Source organism: Carassius auratus, chromosome 45 (genome assembly GCF_003368295.1).
Source record: "Carassius auratus strain Wakin chromosome 45, ASM336829v1, whole genome shotgun sequence".
Lineage (NCBI taxonomy): Eukaryota > Metazoa > Chordata > Actinopteri > Cypriniformes > Cyprinidae > Carassius > Carassius auratus.
The window spans coordinates 3126674-3146821 of record NC_039287.1 but is presented as its reverse complement, the minus strand read 5'-3'; the positions used below and the strand labels follow the sequence as shown (position 1 = coordinate 3146821).

The 20148-nt window shown below is 37.7% G+C and overlaps 2 pseudogenes; one reads left to right on the top strand and one right to left on the bottom strand.

Moving 5' to 3' along the window:
* Positions 1 to 17317, top strand: part of LOC113062677 (chromatin-remodeling ATPase INO80-like) — a 34238-nt pseudogene extending 16921 nt beyond the window's left edge.
* A 1359-nt stretch (positions 17318 to 18676) lies between these two features.
* Positions 18677 to 20069, bottom strand: LOC113062914 (glutathione-specific gamma-glutamylcyclotransferase 1-like; annotated as a pseudogene).
* Between the last annotated feature and the right edge of the window lie 79 nt (positions 20070 to 20148).

The following is a 20148-nucleotide window of genomic DNA, read 5'->3' as shown; positions in this document are numbered from 1 at the left end:
CCTTTTAAATGGTACTGGGAAATAGTTCACGCAGAATCGTCCCAGTACTTTAGTACTGTACATTTAGTTCCACTAAACTGGAATTAAAGTGTTGCGAAAGGCCCTTATCTCAGTGTTATCCCAGCCCCAAGAGTCAGGATTGTGTCTAGCCTCATGGCAGCGCTGTGAGAACTGGCACCGACCCCTAGGCACTAGGGGCAAATGGGCACTGTGGGAAAGTGATAAGATAGATTAGTTGCCTTTTTTCTCTTTATTCATGAGGGACTCTTGACCCTGTTGGCTTTTTATGGCCACATCTGCGTGTCCGCGCTCCTATTGGTCAGCTGTTCGCTACAAAACTGGAAGCCTGGCCAAAGCTGAGCTGTTTTTCATCAGAGATAAGAATGAAAGGAAGATAATATCATCCGCTTGTCAGCACGCCATAAAATTCTCCATAAAGCTGAAAGAGGGATAAAGTGAGAGGGAGAGGGAGAGAAAAGAAAGGGCCAGTGGAAGGGATTGTAAGCGGTGTGAGTCACTACAGGAAATGGTCATCTGTTACTCAAAGGCCTGTTAGCGCTGTTAGCACCACTGACCTCTGCCACGCTTTCCTGCCAAAGCGGCGGGGTTCGGACAAAATGTCAGAAAGACAGGGTTGTGCGTGCCCGTGTGTGTATGTGCACATTCAACAACTGGAAATGATTCTTCTCCCCCCTCAAGCTGCAATTTGTTTGGTGTTTCTTAGTAATAAAAAGACTGAATGGGGAAATAGATGGCAATTATCTGGAGGAAAGACACTTGGATATTGTAAAGCCTCGGAGGTGTTGACTAAGGGATTTTCTTCTTTCCCTAGGTGACTTCAGTTCCCATGGAACGCTATTGTGCGGATCGCAGTGCCGAGCATGAATGGAGGTTAATACGAGATGGAGGGAGTCTGATTGCTAAGCAGTGCTTCCTGTACGGATCCCCTGAGCTGGCTAGCGCCTGGGCTCAACGCTCTCAGGCCTTCCTCCCTCAGAGCCCAGGGGGCGTCATGGCCCTGCAGCAAAGACACGGCTGGTCCTTCATAAGGATCCCAGGTAGGTGAAATCCTGGGTGGGAGCTAGCGTGCTAGCGTGCATGCGTGCGTGAGTGTTTGTTTATGTTTGCTAGTGTGTAAAAGCAGTTGAGAGGTACTTCATTTTCCCAAGATGTTTGTATCCGGCTATTGTCCTTGCAAAGACATTTTGATTTGAGACAAAGGACTTTCTCACATTCATTGGTTTGATCATAAAGGTTTTGAATGTCTCGAGAGGAAGTCTAAATTTTATTGAAATTTATAATGCCCTCAGCAGCGACAACTCCCTCCTTTAGACCAAACACAAACCGTAGTACTGTGTCTCAGCTCCTTATGGCAAGCCTTCAGGCCCTGAGGGACCTCATGGCACCACTGTGCTCTGGAGCCAAAGTGCATTTCAATCAAACAAAACTCAAAGAGTGGCTTAAAACGAGATGGAGACCTATGGGAGAGTGCCGGGGGTCACGGAAGAGGCCATGTCAGAAGGCCGGTGCACCTCAGTTACCATCACTGTTTTGCCACAAATGCAAAGCCATTCGTCACATGTTAAGCATGGCATTGCGTAGGAGTAGTGCTAGTGCCAGTGCCGTTTTTGCAGATAAGACAGTTGCGTGAATCGTGTGCAGGCATGTGTTTATGTGCACGTTCCAGTGTAATTGCTGGGAGCAGACTGGGGAAGAGAAAGAGGTCTGGGAGCGCTTGTGATGTTGGGAGGGGGGACAAAGCAAGGAAGTTGGACTATTGGACATTGTTTCTGCACAGCATTAGGTAAGCGCTTTGAATGCGTGTATGTGTGTGTGTATCACTGTGAATGTTCATTCACAGGCTTAAGGTGTTTCAGAGCGCACTTTTCCCATTTTCTCAGAGTCATACTGTACCCAGGGAAGGAAGTGACACAAGTCTGGGTAAGAGTCATTGAAGTAAGCTGGAAGTCCCACCACTGGCTCATTAAAGTTAAGGCCTGCATCTTAATATAGAGGCTGATTTTGGCTAATTTTTTATTCTCTTTTTCTATGGCTGTGTTTGTAAATCTTTTAACAAAAGATGCAAATAAAAAATGTAATAGAAATAAGTTATAGATGAGGGATTCATAAATGGGAGGATCATATATAATTGAGAATAGGCTTAAAGTGAATGAATAAAAATCTGATTAAAATAAAAAAGGAAACAAATGAGTGAATACTATTAACAGTGCTGTACTATAATGAGTAGAAAACTCATTATAGTAAACTAAAAACTTCATAGACACATTTTAGACATATTTACAATTTATTAATTTTCCAAAGTTGGGTGTTTACAAGAAACTATACGAATACATTTTAAATTTTAGTATGGGGGTCCCTTGCATGAGGATGATAATATTTGGGTGTCTTTGACCTCTTGAAGATTGAAAACACTTAATTACATGAATTATATCATTACAGATACATTTGAGAGTTGTATAGTAAAGTCATATAAAATCAGGATGATCACACTAAGAGGTCATACATTTATTAAAGATATATTTTTTAATCTTAGTTATAGAGTTATGCATACATTTATAACTGAAACAACATCCATTTTTATAGTGCATAAACATTTACTGTAAAACTAAATTTCTATTAGTTTTGGCTATTTGTTTACATGACAACAGAGTTTTGCGGGCTGAAAATGCATATTTTTCAGTCAGCGCGAACAAACACGATGGTACATGGTACTGTTGTTGCTGCTCACGAGTTTGCAAATGCTTCTTCATCAAAGTTTGCATTTACTTCACCAATATAAAATCCAACAGCGGAGAGATATCCTATACAACATATACCATATTTTCCGGACTATAAGTCACACTTTTTTTCATAGTTTGGCTGGTGCTGCGACTTATAGTCAGGTGCGACTTTAATTAATTTGACATGAACCGAGAGAAATGAACCAAGAGAAATGAACCAATAGAAAACATTACCTCGCGGCTGGAGATGGTAATGTTTTCTCTTGGTTCTTGGTTCTAAATAAATGCGACTTATTGCCCAGTGTGACTTATATATGTTTTTTTCCTCATCATGACGTATTTTTGGACTGATGCAACTTATACTCAGGTGCGACTTATAGTTTGAAAAATACGTAATCATCACTATCCTACAGGTACTGTTTACTAACAAGGTGACAGTGCCAACTGCTGGCCTGACATACGTAATACAGCGTTTTTTTGTGGATATGTGTAAACTCGAATCTTTCTAAAAATGTCTCGTGGAAATCCAATACAGCTCCCCATCAGTGTTGGGGGTGTAACACACTAGAAGTAATGCGAGTTATGTAATCAGATTACTTTCTTCAAGTAACTAGTAAAGTAACGCATTACCTTTTGATTTAAATTAAAACATTTTAGTTACTTTTTCAAAAAAGTAATGCTAGTTACTTTAGTTTTTCCACTTATTGACTGACAGTTCTGTCCCCATATTGGAAAAGATCGGAAGAAACGAGGCATTGTGTGCACTGTGTGAACATGATGTAGTTCTAGACTAAATGTGCATTAATTCATCTCACTTACAAAAAAACTTGTGTTCTTCTTTACAGACGTGAATTTACTTATCATTCAGCCTGAGGTTTATTTATTGCAAAATACTTTCAAATTCTTGTGGAAAATCTGTTGCCTTTTGCCAGTTGGAGTAAGGTTTACCTTTCAACATGCCTGTGAACGAAAGCACACAGCAAACCTGAGCACACAGCAGTTGAACTTGAACCTGAACTTGAGCAGTACTTTAAAGTTGAGTGGCCAGATGTCGTTATTTCTTGATGTGAAAAGTTATTTGAGAGAAATCCCAACAAGACTAACGTCTGTAATTAAAACAAAAGGTGGTTCAACAAAATACTGACACAAGGGGTGATCCTTTTTCCAACTCAGCGATTCAGTTTTTTTTTCTTTTTTTTTCTGACATGTTGGTGTTATGTCTTTCACTTGGATGTTATAAGTTGCACTAAAATGAGTAAATACAGTCAGTATTTCATTACAGGCTGCAAAGCAACAAAATGTGAGTATTTTAAAGATGGGTGATTCATTTCTATACCTACTGTATTTATTGTATCACACAAACAATTAGCAAGATTCAATATGACGCATATTTTTTGTTCCCCCATTGGCTGGTTTGTACACATGAAAGTGTATTGATACCTTTCGTGTCACTATAATTGGGGGGCAGGCCACAGGAGGACAGGCTTTCTCTTACAATAGCTCTGCACATTGTTGTAATGCGACTGCTGCTTTTGAGCTGTTGTTTTGAGGGAGAGAGAGTGAGAATGCTCAGCTCACAGACAGCCTGTGGGAAACTCTGCTCTCCCTTCCTGTTCTTTCAAAGAATCTCTGCACTCCAGCAAAATGGCCGGAAATATTCCTGGCCTTTTTGATTTGGGGCCCAAACAACAGTGACTGCATAATTGTTTGTGATCTGCTCCCTCGCCCCGCCTTTCTGGCTGTGAAAAAACGGCTTCACCAAGGTGTTCGAAGAGATTATCCTTCAGTCAGATGCCCGATATATATATATATAATTACACTGAAAAAAATCTAGAGTATAATCCACACAATGGTGTTAGTTTTTACTATTGTAAAATGACTATATAATAACTGATTAAAATTATAATACTTTCAAGTTTTTTCACAGAAGATAAAGGGGAAAGAATATGGCCACAATATGGAATATGGCCACAAACAGACTCGAACCCTGAATTCCAATGAAATCATTTCCCATTGAGCTTCATTGCTCAATATGGTCTCAAGACCACCGCTTATTTTGTTTTTGCAGGTCAAAGGCTGAAAAAGTCATGATGTTGACTTTTAGTCAAACAGTTGCTTCCCTTATGCAGGTCTCCTTCTGGCCTACAGAGGGAGTATTTTGTTTGGTTTTAGTCTGCTTTTCCCTATTGTGTGAAATTCAAAATGTGGTCATAATAATTCACCCCCATTTGCTTCTGTGTTTGGGTTTGTGCTCAGATCCCATCCCAGGCGGGACCTGGTGAGTATAATCAGTATATTCATGACAGTCTCCCTCATTTGCTCGTTTCATCTGCTATCCCAGCAAAATCTGTGATCTGCTACAAGACTGTAAACATTGTGTGTGGCCAATGTGTCACATTTCATATGATTGACCTTTAAAGGGATAGGTCACATAATGTTGCTTTAAACCACACTGACTGGACAAAACAGTTGAAAGATCCATCAAAATATATTTTGTGTTCCACTTAAGAAAGTCATTCAGTACAACCTGAGGGTAGTGCACTGATATATCAGTAGGGTAGTGTTGTGGTTCTTGAGACCGGTGTTAAGATTTTTTTTTTTTTGAAGGTCTTGGTCTTGTCTCTGTCTCAGCCATATTTGTACTCTGTCTTGTCTCGGTCTCAGATTTAAAGGACTCAGGATTTTATTTCAAACTATAGCGTTGTCTTAAACTGAAGTCTGAATTGTTTAACATCATTAATGCGATGATGTAAAACTTCCTGCTTTAAATGCAATCAATAACTTATTTCTAATTTGATTTATTTTGATATGGCTGTGTCTGGTCTGAATTTAATGGGGAATGGTCAAAATCTCCTAAAAATGAATACAAATAGCAAAAAAATTTGAGATATAATTGCAAAAAATGTATTTTGAGATCTTGTTTTTCATATTTCATAAAATATGCTATTTTCAAGCAAAAGTTAATTTCAAGAATATGAGCATGATTACAAAATGTGATATTGATTTTATGCGAACGTTAGACAAAAAATATTAAGTGAATTACATTTTAGACACAATTCAATTTATTTATTTTCATAATTTATTTATTTATTTATTTTCTTTTGTTTTTCTCTTTGAGCAACGAAAATAGTTCCAAACAAAGTCCAGCAATCCACAGCAACTGTTGCATTTCTGAGCAACACACAGTTGTGATTCATTACTGAATAAATCATTTGCTTTGATTTGAAAGAATCGGATGAATAAATAATTGATTCACACATTAATTGATTTGCCCCCAGCGGGTGATGTATTTTTCCATCATATTTATATATTCAAAATTGTATTTTTGAAACATTATTCTCAACAGCATTTATGCATTTGTAATAGCAATGTTATGCAAATAACTGAAAAACTAAATTCAAATTTTCTACTTAAATATTATCAAATTTCGAATTATATTCAAATTTAAAAGGCATAATTTCAGTTAGGGGTAAAACACTTTTGGCTTTTCTCCTGAGGCCACATCGAGCAAAATATTATGCACGTTTCTTCAAAGCGTAATAAAATAACACTATTATCTTTTAAAAAAGTGAATAATGTTTAAAATAATGTTTATAAACAATATATAATTAATAAAGTTACTTAAAAAATTAGAAAAAAACAGCACCATGGATGTATGTATAGTTTAATACAAAGGACTGAAAACCAAATCACAAAAGTAGGTGTCGCAACTAGTGGGTTCAACTGAGATAGACTAACAAAAGCATTAAAATGCAATGACACTTGCATCTTTCTTGTGTGACACTGACAAGGCTGCTTGACTGCTGACGGAGACCTAAAATTTGAATTTTTTTTTTTTTTAATTCGACGAATATTTGAAATTTGAAATGAACAGCTCTAATTTGTTGTATCAATTCAGATGCAGCATCTGTGCTCCCTCTGAAGTAAAAGATGAGTTTTGTTGTTAGTGATTACATTTGTTTTGTAACAGCTCTATATAGTGTCTTATTATTCAAATTCTATTTATTGATTATATATTAGATATTTTTCAGCCAAAAAAAGTGGATATTACTGATGAATTTCAGGAGTGCTGGTTGGGTGTTGGTCTTGACTCAGTCTGGCCCTGCCTTGGTCTTGGTGTAGGTTTAGGTGGTCTTGACTACATCACTATTTTCTAAATTGTGATTGCGTTATTTTATTTAACGTAGGCAAAATTTTGCGAATTGAGTGGCAGTACAAATATTGTTTATGTTGAGCATCAGCTTCACCCCTTGGCCCCCGTGCTCATGTTTGGGTATTGTCTAATGGTTGTACTGGGCGCCCGTAAACACTAAAGCTAATCTTGTGCATGCTTGTGTTGTTACCCATTGTCCCTTTTCCAGAAGAAGTCGCCCTAAAGCTGACATAGCTGTAATGAAATTAGCAAGCAACTGAAAGGCAATTAAGTAGGCAGGAGGGTTTATGAGCACGTCCAGGGCTCGGTGTCAGATTTTTAAATTGGGTCACCCTCGGGTCAGACCTGAATGCTGGACATAAGGGATTAGATTAGAGCCGAGGCTCCCGGAAGGCCATTCTTGAGGGGTTTCCACCGGCAGGTGAGTTGAATTGATAACGGTAACCATAGTAATGTCTGATGGCACAGCATTTGGTATCTTTGAGCTCCCCGTTTTGCAGTTGGAAGGTATCCTGAAAATACATGAAGCCGTCCTCTATGAACTTTCATTCCAACATAACCCACTCCTAAATCTGTTATCGTAAAATCTAAATTATAAATTATAAAAAGTCATTCTTGTTAGTTTCCTCTGAAAATGTTTTTGTATGAGATTAGTCATGTTTGATAAGCATTTCTAAGAGTTGCTTTAGGATGAAGTAGCATGTGTCTGACTAATCGTCAGACTTGTGAAAAAGGACGTGTGGGGGGGTTTGATAAGACGGGAATGGAAACACCAGAGGAGACTCTGTGGTGCCAGTGCTGTTGAGTTGTGGGTACCAACAGGTCACATCATCTCCTTAGACCACCGCCTCCATCCCACAGTCTTTCAGGGCTTCATAAAGTGGGATCTGGCAGCTCTTTGCCTCATCCCTCTGACGCCAGACCCATTAGATTAGCACTTTATGGGGAAGAGCGGATGGGAGACTCTTCTCTTTTCACGAAACAGTCTTTCTCTCAGTCAGGAACCTGAAACCTCAGCTTTTTGCTGAAGAAATCATCACCGTTAACACTGTGGGATATGGTTGTTAAACTTGTATTTCAGCAGGCAATTCAAGCATTCAAGCTTTAGTGATCTGAAAATAGTATAGAATATAATCATTATTATGCACCATAGTATATAATCATTGTATAGTGTATAACCAGCTCTAGTAAATCTTTATTGAATGTGCAAGCTCAGCTGCTAGTCACTGTTAAACACTAAAGCAATTTAAGGTATGTACCCTAGCATTAAAAGTTTGGGGGCAGAATGTTTTTTAAAGAAGTTAATGGTTTTATTCAGCAAGGATGCTTAAAATATTGTTACAAAATATTTATATTACAATAAAATGCTGTTCTTTCAAACTTTCTACTCAAAGAATCCTGAAAAAAAAGACTGTTTCCATGAAAAAACTTAGCAGCACATGGCTGCTGAACATTCTGCTTTGCCATAACAGTTAATTATATTTTAAAATATATTCAAATAGAAATCAATTATTTTTATTGTAATATTTCACAGTATTTAATCTTTAATTCAATTCAAATGAAATGAAGTTTATTTGTATAGCTCTTTTCACAATTCAAATCGTTGTATAACTGATCAGTGTTTAATTTGATTTTATTTAATTGAATTTTCAATGTTATGAATTTACTATTTCGTAAAGAAAAAAAATCTCTTTTGTATCTTAAATATTTAAGTCAATGGCAAGGCTTTTAATGAAGAGACGAATCAGACTGAAGATGGCCCATTTTAATCTCATGTTTTGTACTATTCCAATGAAATTTAGATGTCTGCTTTGAAACTTTTCAGAAAACTGATGAGTGCATTTCTGCATAGTCTGTAAAGTGTCTAATAATTTTTCCAATTTCACTGCCAGATGATCTCATCAAATCACCACTTTTTAGAGCTGGATGATAATGAGAAATCAAGTGTACTTTTGTCAAATTATATGATTTGCTCTTAAGCTTTCAAACAGAACTTTCCATTCGCAGTGAAAAAAAAAATCACTTGGATGTGATCTAGTTTTATTAAAACTTGAGAGGTAATTGGAAAGTTTATCTCAGGCCGAATATGGCCCATGGATCTGATGTTTGAGACCTCCTGCCTAGAGTAAGTTAGATCCATGTGGACATTATCTTGTCAATCATCAACGCGTTGAGTATGAGATTTTGAGCGCATGGGCTAATTTAAGCCATTCTCCACCACTCATTGAAAAGGTTACGCACATGTCCTTTTCAGGGTCATGGGGGTGTTGAGTCAGGGTTCAGCTATGGTTCACATTAGCATGGACATGATCAACATGGTTATGCTGGCCATGTGTTTGACATGCTCTTTGTAACTGTCTAAGGCTCAGCTAGCAGGCCTCAAACTCTCTCTGGGGACCTCTAGATTGCTCTGGCAGGCGGCTCATTTTGTGTGTATAATCACTTTCTGAGTACCCATGACTAGCAGGGTCAGTTAACTTCCCCCTATGAGCTGACCCTAGGGTCAAGGGTTGCACCAGTCAACAATGGGAAGCCCGTGCTTCCTCTTTTATAAACACTGTTAGGGTGACAGCATTGATAGACCACTGCCACAACATTTTCTGGTCTGTGAACATCAATCAAATGTGTTGATGTTTTACATAACTAATGTACATTTGATAACCATCTTCAATTTTTAAAAACTGAATATACAACTTGATTAGAATTTATTTAGATGAAAACAAAAGAATTACTAGATGTCCAACAACATTAAATGAATAGATATTGATAAGCTTGTTTTTTTTTTTTCTTTTTCTCATATGTTGTGGCTGAAATCAAAATTCAATTCTATTTTGTCTAAAACAAAGAAGCTTAAAACAACATGCTGATGTACATTTATGCAAATTATTATTATTATTTTTGCTTAATTACATTTAACAGTATCAGGCAATTAGTAGCATTTGTTTAAGATTGATGTTAGTTTAAATGTAAAAATATAAAAAAGATTAAAAAATATTTTCCTGCAACTGATATGGTACCAATATGTCATGCATCACTCAAAATAATTTATTAAAAAACACTTTCTTTCAATAAAGCATAACATTTTTCTCTTAAGTAATTTTTTTCCACTTAGGAGATCTCTTCACTTTTATGCTCAGTTGTTCGTGATATCATAAAACAAACATACTGAAAGAACTTTACAATGGATCTGTAACAAATTTTGCTGCTGAGAGAGGGATTTCTGTCATCGGTAAGTGAGGAGCAGGAAATGGAAAACCCGGAGCGGAGCTGGAGAGGAGTGATTATGGAACGTTTTGGGCAGGGAGGGGAAATTGCTGTCACTCCACAAGCTTATTCATTATATTGCTTTGATTTACTTAATCAGCTTCATTCCGACAGTGTGGGATACCGTTTTTATCTTGTGAGTTGATGCATTATTTCTAATTTCTCAGTGTTTTAAAATGTTTTTCTCTGCTTTGTTCTTCAGACAAAGAGTCTCTGATCACAGACAGCGGGAAGCTTCACACTCTCGACCTTCTGCTGACTCGACTGAAGTCTCAGGGCCACCGAGTTCTCATCTACTCTCAGATGACCCGCATGATAGACCTTTTAGAGGTGAGTGCTTCCAGGAACTTCTCACAGTCGGTGAGAAGACTGACAGCCCTGTGGTCTGTGAATATTATGTAGCTACATTGTGTCATTGTAACATGCTTTTTCCTTTAACCTTCAACCTTCCCTTCATATCCACAGAAATCTGTCTGTACCGAACCGATTGTAGATATCTGAAGTCACGCTGTACATGTTTTTGTTTACCTGTTCATTGTACTCTGAGTTGTTAATCCCACAAGAGAAGAGATGGTTAAATTCGATCAAGCATTGTGAAAGGAATGTTTGCTGCTAAATAGCTTCATATTGTTAAAGCTGGACAAAAGCTGAGAGAAGAGAACTGGAGGAAACAATCACTTTTTCCAGAGGCACACAGTTGTTCGCCATACATGCAAGCCAAACATGGAGCTAAAAGTAGAAGCCTCCAATAACATTGTCAACATGATCCTACACAACAGCGCTCATAGTCTAGAAACACCTTCTTAGAGTCGATAGGAATTCCTTCCGATTCATTTTGGCTTAAGCGTTTCTCATGGCAGTCTCTCCAAAGTCTGATTACGTAGATTTGACTTCCTTTATTTGTGAAGTAGTTGGTCTATGGAAAATATTAAGCATGGAAAAACATGGCGTCGACCTTTGGCGTTGATTGGCCATTAGTTTTGGCATATTTTTACTTTGTCAACATAAAAATCTTGATTGATCCTATTTTCTTTTGGGATGCACATTCCTGGTCTTATTGTGAACGATTCGTCAGTGCACGCAATTCAAAAGAAAAAAATGTTTGGCTTCACGAATGACTTTCCTTTTCAGCTGGCATCACATATTTGTCTTATTTTTCAACCCTTTAGTTTGTGATGGATAATATATTATTTACAATGTCCTGCTCTTTGAATAGAAATATGTCATAATATATATAACAATTCTAGTTTCATAATGTGTATAACAAACTTTTCAAACTGGAGCCCTTGTAAAATATAAAGGAAGCTATATATTTTCATTTATAAAGACCTATATAATATAACTAATTTTATAAAAAAACAAGTTACAAAGTATATGTATGCAAAATTAAATAATTGTCACTGGAATTAAATATAATAATAAAATCCAGAAAATATTTACCTTTATTTAATTTTTTTACTGTTAAAAATGTTAAATCATTAAAATGTTTTAAAAACATTAAACAGTGTTTTCTGTGGACACCCTAGAGCCCAGTTTGAGAACTTCTGCTCTGCATCAGTGTGTTCTCTGTGCAGAAGCCGAAGATCATCAAGTCTTGTCTCCTTTGATATTGTGTCTCTCCAAACAGATCCCTTGATTGTTTTGGTCAAGATTTTTTATTTGTATTATTTATTATGTGTTCAATAGCTTAACTCCCACTTGAGGTCTATTCAAGCATTTTCCAGGCTTTATTCTTAAATCTCAGGCTAAATCATGTTATGTCGGAGTTATAGCCTGGAGTTATATTCTCAGCAGTGTAATTCAGTTTAAGATGGTCCAGTTTTTGGTTCTTACAGCTGCAGAAAAGCTTGAGATTTGTGATCTAATGTTACTTCAGGCTGGAAATAAGTACTAATCAAAGACATTCAGTGTCAAAGAGACTTCATAAGGTCCAGATGTGCTTTTGGGAGGCCATCCAGTGGAGTGGAGACTTCACTCTGGGTGGCGTAGGAGACTGGGAAGTCATCTCTGAGAAGAATCTGCAATGCTAATGAGGATCTCTGGCGGTGTGTTCAGGGGGACTTTATTGAAAACCAGCCCTGCAGATTTTATGAGAGGATTAAAGTGAAATAGACCCCAGTTTCATGTGTTTGCCTGCATGATTTTCCATATCGTTACTTGAAATGTTTCTTAACTGTCCTGCAGGAGTACATGGTGTACCGCAAGCATACATACATGAGACTGGATGGTTCATCCAAGATTTCGGAGCGGCGGGACATGGTGGCTGACTTCCAGAGCCGGTGAGTTTTAGCTAGTTTTCTGTGGCCTGACAGCCGGGATTGAAAAGGAGACGCAGATGTCTGTAAGCGCCCGTATCTTCTTAAACCTAATTAGGGCTTGTTTTTCCAAAATGTCACCAAGCGTAAATTCCTCATCCCTGGGCTTTGCGCTTTCTTCTCCTTCCCCACCCTTCCTCACGGGGTCTGGTTTGCATTAGCTCAGCTCTCTGTGGGTGCAGTGGGCTCTGGCTTTTATTTTCTAGAGGAGTGTGTTGTATATTGAAACGTCTCTCTGTCTAAATCCTGGGCAGTTGGGCACGATCTGCTTCCGCCTTATTTGCTTTCTCTCACTGTTCTGGTCTCCCCTCCCCTTTGCAGGACGGATATTTTTGTCTTCCTCCTCAGTACCAGAGCCGGAGGGCTGGGGATCAACCTGACAGCTGCAGACACGGTGAGGCTGCAGCCCATCAACACATCATGATTACCAGATCGCCTTCCCCCAACCAGAGGCCATGAGAACGGCCTCTAATACTGTAGAACTCAATTAGCAGTCATGTAATAATAGCTGCTGAACTCGTTGACCTTAACATGGACACTTTGAAGCTTCAACCAAATGGTCAGCATGGAACATGACCAACCACAGTTTGTTTGGTTTAGGGGCGGGACAAACTGAAATGGTGGATACCACGATAATAGAAAGGTATTAAATAAATAAACAAACTACTGTGCAACAGTCTCTGGAAGCGGTTACACAGAAAACTCGCAAATGTTCAGTTTTTAGTAGACAAAGATTAGGATCAGAATGAATTATAAAAAATCTAACTCTGCAAAAGTGTTCAGCAAAATGTGCAGCTCAGCTTGAGAATATCTCATTTACTTTCTATTACATGTATATTACATATATCTCTGATATATATATACACATATATACACATATATATATATATATATATATATATATATATATATATATATATATATATATATATATATATATATATATATATATATATACACAAAATATATGTGTGTAAAATTAATAAACTGGCTTTTATGTTGTCACTACTGAAATTAAAGAATATTAATTTAGATTATCTGGAAAATATTTACTTTTTAAAAGCATGTATAAAATATTAGTAAAAGTAATTCAAATGTTTTGAAAGTCATTGCATTAAACATAATTAATTTATTAAAATAACATGCTAACTTTGACAGCCATAATGAAATTAATGAAGAAAATACTTTTATTTTATTTTATTTTATTTTAACGAATGAACACCATTAAACTAAAGCTCTTTGATCGAACATAAAGGACTGTGTTATGTTTAGAATATTTAAATTAATATAGCAAATGTTTGAATATTTGGTTTAATATTGAATTATCTTGTCAACTATATTCTAATTTAAATTAGATGCCATTTTAGTCTGTGTAAAATAAATGAGACATGAAAAAATATTGAATAATTTAATAAATATACAACTGTAATAATAATAATAATAATAATAATACTGTATCAGCAAGGTACTTTGTTAGCATGTAAAATAAAATAAAAAACTTATTGTGTACAATAATGAACAGTGAACTGACAAGGGAGGTCTGAGACATAAACAGTATTTTAATCCAGGGAGAATTATTTGTGCAAGAACTGAAAATGCCATCTGTGGAATAGCCATGAATAGGAATGAGTTCATAAGAGGAGTTCATTTCATGTGACTTAGGTACCAATTTCCTCTTTTTCCAGGTTATCTTCTACGACAGTGACTGGAACCCCACAGTTGACCAGCAAGCTATGGATCGAGCCCACAGACTAGGACAAACCAAGCAGGTCACAGTCTATCGGCTTATTTGCAAAGGGACAATTGAGGAACGCATTCTACAGAGAGCCAAAGAAAAGAGTGAGGTTTAGTACACAGTAGCGAGGCCCTTTCTTGGGCCAGAAGGTCCCTAAAATAAAATGTAGCACATTTCAGCTTATTCTGCAGTGGTTGGACAAATTACCCCTTTTCCTCGTAGCTTACATCCATTAAAAGTAAAAAAAAACAAAAAAAAAACTGCATTTATTTAAATGTCAATCCTCAGAAGAGTTTTGCAGTGACAATGGGGTTAAAGGAATATTTATACTGTAATAGTTATACTGTAACGGTATAATAATAATTATACTGTAATTGCATATAAAATTATATATTGGATGTCATGTATCAACACATCATTATAGTCAGTATATGTTTCCAAGAGTCACATTTTCTCCTCTTTCTGCTCTTACTGATTTGATTTATTTATTCTCCTTCTCAATAATTACTTTCGGCTGTGGGATCTGCACTTCAGATTCAGAGGATGGTAATATCAGGAGGAAATTTTAAACCTGACACCCTGAAACCCAAAGAGGTGGTCACCTTGCTGCTGGATGATGATGAGCTGGAGAAAAAATGTGAGTTACCACTCCGTTTATGATAATAAATGCATATGTAAAAATAGAATCTAAATGGGTTAATAAATGAATGAATTGCTTGGCTATGATTGGATGGTTTGGTTGTGTTTCCGGGCAGTGCGTTTACGGCAGGAAGAGAAACGACAGCTGGAGGAGAGCAGTAAGGTGAAAGAGAGGAAGAGGAAGAGGGAGAAGTATGCAGAAAGGGTAAGTGAAGAATCGACTTCCTGTGCATTGGTGTTCAACAATAATTTTATATATATATATATATATATATATATATATATATATATATATATATATATATATATATATATATATATATATATATATATATATATAAATGTCCTTGTAAAGAATATAGTTGTGCTCTAGATTTGTTTTATTGTTAACTAAAACTAAAAAATATCAACAACTTAAATTAACCACTTAACACAAAACATAGAAATAAAACCTTGTTCAAAAATGTAAATATTATAAATGCATGTAAATTATAAAATATAGCATTGCTTTATATTCATTACTAGGTTTTTTTTTGTTTTTATTTTTTTGCTTTTGCTGTAAAGATTTTCTAGAAGGTTCCAGATGTAGAAATCCATATACAAATTTTAACAAAATGTTTTGTAGGTGAACATCAAGAAAATGTCCTAATCATCATGGTTTATCTGTCCTCTTTCCCTTCATCCCACTCATTTTAAAAAGAGAAAGGAGGATGACCCAGACACAAAGAGGAAGAAAGAAGGTGTGAATGTGGTCATCCCTTTTGTCCCGTCTGCAGACAACTCCAATCTGTCAGCAGATGGAGAAGACTCGTTCATCAGTGTGGACATGGACTCGGCCATGCCCAGCCCCTTCAGTGAGGTAAGAGTGTTTGTATGCACTTCCTGTACCGGACTGAACTGTGTGATCCTAATAATGTTTTACTGAATTGCAGTGGTCATGATTTTAGGAAGAGTTATTGTGCAGTGCTGGTCCTGTAATGACACTTCTTTAGCTGATGAGTCCACAAACTTTCCCAAAGAACGGATGGTTTCTATAGAGCTTTTATGCCACTGTCAACACTCATCCTCTCATTTACAGGCCATATCGGTCTCACGCCACTCTTCTTCTGGTCCTGCTGTCTTTCCTTCGTGGTGCTGTCCCTCTGTCCCTGTCTCACCCCCAGAACTATGTGTCTCTGCAGATCTCGTTGAGCAGTGAGCTCCAGCCCAGCTCCATTCCCGCAGACGAAAGCAGCAGCGACATGTTGGTAATTGTGGATGAACCCATGTCTTCTGCTCCACAGTCCCGTGCCACCAACTCTCCCGCGTCCATCTGCGGCTCTGTGTCTGACACGATGAATGGTGGGTGTACCTGGTTTCATTCTTGTCACTTTTTTAATTGCATTCAGACGTGCGTAGCTCACAGAAAGATTTCACGTATTTCATACATTAAGATATTTTGTTTTCAGCCTAAACGCCTACATTTGCTACAACTTCTTGCTTCTCCGGTCTTATACGTGTGTTCATCTGGGATTATTGCTTTACTGTTCAAATCCCTGAATACAGTTCAGCACAGATCTGGCTGCCTTCCTGTCGAGTGATGAGCAGTGCTAATAGACAGCCTCAGCATGCAACCTCATAATAATCCGAGGATTAGAGGAAAAATGGCAAACTCTGGAAATTTTAAAGAAATATATTGATGTGTCTGGCTGGCACATAATCTGAAATCATACTTTGAGGGTACACTACCAAGGTTGGTTGGTTCATTTTATTGAGGTTTTTGGAAGAAGTCATTTATGCTCACCAAGGCTGCATTTATTTGATCAAAAATACAGTACAAATGGTATTATTGTGAAATATCTTTACAATTTAAAATAACTGTTTTCCATTTTAATATATTCAAATGTCATTTATTCCTGTGATGGATCGTAACCCATTTCATCATTCGTGACTCTCTCTCAGGTGTCTCTTCCCAAGATGTATCCAGTCCCAGGCAGGGGAAGGTCCAGTCGGAGTCGAGGACGCCCCAAAGGCTCTGGAGGAGCCGGGAAGTCTTCTGTGAGAAAGGGAAGAGGACGGAAGTCCACCGCGGGCAGTGCTGCAGCCATGGCAGGGGCGATGGCAGGGGCGGCAGCGGCGTCTGCGGCTGCGTATGCCGCATACGGCTACAGTGTGTCCAAAGGTAACAGACTTGTCTTTGACTAACAGAACTCTTGGTGAATAGGTCTATAACATTCATCTATTCATCTATTGTTAATCAACCCTCTTCCAGGTATTCCAGCAGCTGGCTCCTTACAACCGGCTCTTATTCGGTCTTCAGCCACACCTGCCTTTGTTCCAGCTGGCACCTCCTCCCGCCAGGCTAAAGGAAGCGCTATGGCCACCAACTCACAGACTTTAGCACACGGCAGTTCACAAAGCAAACACAACGCCACTAAGAGAGCTAAAGGACCCAGCAACCACAGTGGGCGGTAGCAGCTTGGAAATGTTTTCTTTTGTTCGTAGCATGGCCAGTACATTTCAGTCCAAGGTTGATGATTCTCACGCTTTATGATGTCAAGCTGTTATTAGACCGCAAGCCCTATTGTCACTGGGAAACCCGAACCTGATGCACATCCAAATTTAGCATCCATTTCAGGGGCTGTTGAGCAGTATAACGAGGAAGCACACTTCCATTGAGAATATGAAATTTAACCAATTGTTCCTTATGAACAGAAAATAGCCATTGCAATGGTTGACGAAAGAGTTTGTTATTCCAGTGAGAGCTCTTTTATTTTGTTTTTCTGATGACCAAGTATGCAAAGGGCAGCGGGGCCAAGTTAAGGAACCAAGATTCTTCCTCATCTTCTGGCTCTGATCATAAGATGTTAGGCATCATATGAGCAGAGATTAATTGAAATGGGAAGGGGGGAGGAATGTTGGTTATTGAACACCCTCTGGAACAGTCTTTACCTTGAACACAAAGGAACAGACAAGACTGCTTTTGTAAGATTGCTCTTATTTTGTAGAACAGACTTGTTGACATTTGTTCAGTATAAATAACGAATGGCCACCTTTGTTTATTTGCTGCAAATTCAGATTTTGGCTTAAATACTAATATATATTTTCTCTGGGAAGAATAAAATAAATCAAGTTTTTTTTTTGTAGTAAATGCAGTGGGAAAAAGTCGGAAGTGAGTGCTGCTCAAAGACCGTCAAAGCTCAGATTGTGACTTAAAATATTTGGATGTGAAATGTATCATAGCTTAAGTTAAAGCCTGGTAATTTAATTTATGATGATCTGTGCTAGGTATAAATTGTATCAAAGTGGTTTTATTTTTTAATAACATGAAAAGTCCATAATTTTGTGGTATCTGTGACATATTGCTATGGGTTTGAGGAATGCCATCTCTGGATTTATTTTGTCTTTAAAAGTGATGATAATGTTCAATGTATGTAATACTTAAAGGGTATCATTCTCCATTTTCCTGCAAATTGCTTGTCTATTTTATAGGTCAGTGTAAATACCTGGAGGAAAAACCTAAATTGGTCCTTTTACTAACTAAGAGAAAAACTAAATAAACATTGATTTGAAAATTTCCCTCTGGTATAATTATTTCTGCTGAATCTTTAAAAAAAAACCTCTTGTTTTTGAAATGAGTTAAATCTTTTCACCTTAGCTGTTTTGTTTCACAAGTTCAAATGTCTTTCGAAAATATTAAACCACAAAACACATTAACATTCAGGTTACAGGTTCTCTAAAAGGTTTTAATGCTGCAAAAGGAAAACAATTATAATGGCTTTACAGTATTCTGCTTCAGTGCAAATTAAAATGGAAGTGTATTGAGGTTTCATGCCCACATATTTCAAAAAAATAAAAAAGTGAACAGCTTTAAAACTGGACAAACTTTGGCAATACATTGTCACACAAACATGCCTTTGTACTACAGCACCATATGATTGGGTCAAAAGCACAAGACAACTGAAAACTGACAGTAACTGATATCATGCTATAGAATGACAACACTGACAGCCTAAAATACCACGTTCCCTTAATGCAGTACCTTAACTTTAGTATAGTAGGTTTTAACAGCTTGGTATAGGTAGAATGAAATATTTTAAGTCACTAAGATCACAAACACACCTCAAGGACGGCAACATGAACTTTGTTAGGACCTTAATGGTGTTTGGGCTAAATGTTGACTTCTTTAATGTTTTACAGAAGATACAGGTGTCTAGCCTGCTAACAATATGGGTCTAATAATGGCGAGAACAGCTTTTTCAATGGAAAACAGGTGAGGGTCATCCACATCAGGGCAGCTGACTCTCATGAACTCCGCCAGGCGAAGCAGGTACTCGATGTTGTGGCCCGACTTCCCCTTGCACACGGCGATCTGAGCGGCAATTTTTTCTGTGCTGGCAGGCCCCAGGTAAATAGGGTTGTCAGGCGTGGCAATGTAAACCAAAGCCTGGACAGGTGACTGGTTTACACCCTGTGGGTAGAACTCTACGACCTGGGTCAGGTAGCCACCTCTTACGGCCTCCCTCACATTCAGGTACTTGAGAGACTCCTCTACCTGAGAGCCAGTCACTTCGAAGGCAACACCCCAGGTGCACGCCTGTGTATGAAAACAAGGTTAGACACATCTAGTGAGGGGAAGGAGTATTTAAAGTTTATAGGTCACCCAAATTTTTTTTTTTTTTTTTTTTCACTCATGTTGTTCCAAACCCAAATTACTTTCTTCCAGCCGAAATAAAATGTCAGGCACAATTTACTTCCATTGCATCTATTTTTTTCTATACAATGGAAATGAATGGAGACTTGACAAGCTATCATTTAGCGCTCAGTTACACAGGTTTGGGAACAACGCAGGTTCGAGTGAAAAAAAAAAAAAAAAAAACCATTACGTTGTTTCTATGAAAAGGGGAAGTTGCACTTACGTCATCCTCCTCGATGAGCGTCACCACTCTTCCGGCTGTCATGGAAATACGCAAAGGTCAATGAGAAACTTATATAACGTTACATATATATATAAATATATATTTTTTAAAATTGTCAATGATGTAACTCACCATTTCATCATCTCCACGATGAAAATTGTCTCCGTGCCAGAAGCGTCTCTTGTACCCCTTAATACAGCCGATCTTGCTCCTCTTGTACTTGAAGTCTGTTTCCACACCAACGAACCGTAACCGAAGATCCAACAGGCTGGATTTCCAGCGATGATGTCTTGAGGTTTCATCTTTACAGGATGGTATGAGGATAGAAATGTAGTAGTGTAACACTTGATGTAGCACTGTTTTTCTAATGAATGGACCCACAGGCTAACTGGCTAGCGTTAGC